This window comes from Hevea brasiliensis, chromosome 2 (assembly GCF_030052815.1).
Source record: "Hevea brasiliensis isolate MT/VB/25A 57/8 chromosome 2, ASM3005281v1, whole genome shotgun sequence".
Classification (NCBI taxonomy): Eukaryota; Viridiplantae; Streptophyta; class Magnoliopsida; order Malpighiales; family Euphorbiaceae; genus Hevea; species Hevea brasiliensis.
In genome coordinates this window covers 73,563,331-73,566,340 of record NC_079494.1, presented here as the reverse complement: position 1 = coordinate 73,566,340, position 3,010 = coordinate 73,563,331, and the positions used below count along the sequence as shown (strand labels likewise).

The window sequence follows — 3,010 nt, the reverse complement described above, 5'->3', positions numbered from 1 at the left end:
CATTGATCGGAAATTTTGTGTCATGGCTTAAGCTGTGTATGAATTGGCAACGCTGTGTTTATTAAATTATTTAACCCAAAATTTTTCTATAATGAGCTTTGATAATTTATGAAATGTAATTGTGTAGCATTTAAATTGTGTTTTGTCAATGAATGATTTATGTAATGTATTTCAAATTCTTTATTGTGCACCACTGAGTATTTTTATACTCAGTGATAGCTTATTTTGTCCGCAGTTAAGAGCAAGGAGAAAGCAGCAGAGTGAGCTGCTACTAATATTGAGGACTTCACTGATCCTTTTTGTACGGGTATTTATTTATACCCTTGTAATTAATTGATATAAATATTGTAATATTTTATGTATCAATATAAAGTTGAGTAGTTGTATAATAAATTGTAATAATATTATTTTTTGTATTTAATATCTGTAAATTAAACTTGTGAATGTAAATTAGCTTTATTAAATGAAATGATGTAATATTTTGAGATGACAAACTTGGATTAAATTGTGAAATTATTTTGAAGTGGAATTGACTTGAGTTATGTTGAATTGAGATTATTTGGAGGTTGGGAGTTGTGGAAAAATTTATTTGAAGTGTTTTACAGTCTTTGAAGAACTATTTTCTCCAAATACGATGGCACTCTTGAAATTTTTATAAAATTTGCGGAATAAAAAAATGGACAAAATTTTTTACTAATTTTGAGACTTCAATTAAATGTTTTTAATTCCTACCAAAACACTCACCACTTCCAAAATGTAAGAAAATGGTTTTAAAATCCCTTGTAGTGTACTTAATGAATTATCGGTAGGTGAAGTTCGATAGTTCATTAGGTATTCTACGGGATTATGTTATGCCTTACAGAGGGGTAAGGTGTGACAGTATTCTGTCAAGTCTCTTTGTGAGCTGATCAAATTGAGCATTTATCATGCATAGGCCGTCTACTTCTAGGACCCCTGCTGTTCTCCTTGCATTTCCTCTTTTATTTGACCACTTATAATTATGATATGCAACCATCTCTAGAAGTTCAAGTGCTTGTGTCACTGTTTTCTCCATTAGGTCACCTTCTGCAGCCGAATCTATTGTGCTCCTTGTAGAGGGTAGTAACCCATTATAGCAATTTTGCACTAGTAGCCAATCCTCTATGCCATGGTGTGGACATTGCCTCTGCAGGTCCTTATATCTTTCCCATGCATCATAGAGTGATTCACCTTCCTTTTGTCTGAAGGTGTTGAGTGTAACACCTCTGTTTGTATAGCCTGGTATATTTCACTATTCCTGACTGTGGTCGATCTGACAATTAAGAGGATTAGAACTACATTTAAGACAACTAGCTAAGCTCAAACACAAATAATTAGTAATTACCAATTAGTTAAGTATAAATAAGAAAACAGAACATAAGAAGTTAAACGAGCCGAGAGTCACAGCGATGGGTGACCTTCTCAGGAAGGACTGCGAGGTCAATTTAAACTCAAATTTTGAACTATAAAATGTGACGCTGCGGTCCTTAGGACTATTGCGAACATAGTGGAAAAGAGAAAATCACGAACAAAAACTGTTAAGCCGATCAAATAACTAGGTCAGGGATCCGAAAGAAATATTGAATTATTTGTAAATCGGGTCGAACTAGTGAGGGGCAATTTGGTTAATTGACCCCGAGAGCTGATTTCTGACTTAATTGTCAAATAAAATCGAAGAAAAGAAAATTTTGGAATCGGGAATTAAATTAAAGAACTAATGGAAAAATAAATAGAAAAAAAAAAGAAAAAGGAAAAGTGAAAATTGATGACATCATGCATGACGTAATAAACACTAATTAAAAAAATAAATAAAATTGGATAATTGTGGTCTTCCATAAGGGATTAATTTATAAAAGAAAAAAAAAATTTGCAAAAGTCTTCATCTCTTCCACTTTGGCGTCTCTCTTTCCCTCTCCCTCACCAAACTCCATGGAAGCTCATTTTGAGCTTGATCAAACCCTAAATCCCACCATAGAAATTTAAACTTCCATCATTAAATCTTGAATTCAAGCTTTGATAGAGAACTTGAAAACAAAAAGAAGAATAAAGGAAGAAGTCTTGAAGAGGTGAAAATTCAAAGTGAGGTTATTAAGCTAAACTTTTAATTTCTAGTTAAATGCATGCTTAGTTACTTAAAGTAACTTAGAAATTAAAGAAATGGAATAAAAACAATTGTGAGGGACCAAACCTTAATTTCAGTCAGCTAGGGTTTTGATGTGTGTATGCATGAATTTGATTGAATTCAAAGTGTAGGTAAGTTGGTATGAGTATGGAAGTGATGTTGGTATGCATTGTAGTAGTTGAATGTAACAAATTGGGAATTAGGGTTTGGCACCTAGGGTTTGGAAGACAAAAATTAGAAAAGTGGTCAAATGGTGTGTTTGACCTTGTTTAAGGTGAGAAATGGTCATTTGTGGCCAATTGGTGTATGTTGGAAGTGTTAGAACCAAATGGAAATTCGGACTGGTTATGGGCAGTATGCAGGCAGCATGACCAAGGTCCCTTTCAGGGACCAAAACTGAAAATTTGTAAGCCTAATTGGTGTGAGGCCAATTGGGAATGAAACTAAACACAAAATGACACAATTTTAATTCAGGATTCATGCCTAAAAAGTGACCAAAACCTAGTGAACAAATTGACCAAATTCGGACTTAGGTAATCTGACCTGTACAAAAATGACTAAATGAATAAGTGTTTGTTCATTTGGCCATAACTTGGGTTAGGTAAGTCTAAATGATCTGAAATTTTACCAATGGAAAGCTAAGATATAGACCTAAAACTTTCATGAAGAACACAAAGCCAAATTAAGCATTTAACCAAGTCATTTAGCCACCCAAATTTGGTGACGTAAAACTTCCAGAACATAAGAAGTTAAACGAGCTGAGAGTCACAGCGATGGGTGACCTTCTCAGGAAGGACTGCGAGGTCAATTTAAACTCAAATTTTGAACTGTAAAATGTGATGCTACGGTCCTTAGTACTATTGCGAACAT

At 33.8% G+C, this 3,010-nt stretch overlaps 1 pseudogene; it reads left to right on the top strand.

Annotated features, from left to right (window-relative positions):
- The first annotated feature begins 1,142 nt into the window (after positions 1 to 1,142).
- Positions 1,143 to 1,237, top strand: LOC131178136 (small nucleolar RNA R71; annotated as a pseudogene).
- Positions 1,238 to 3,010: the final 1,773 nt, after the last annotated feature.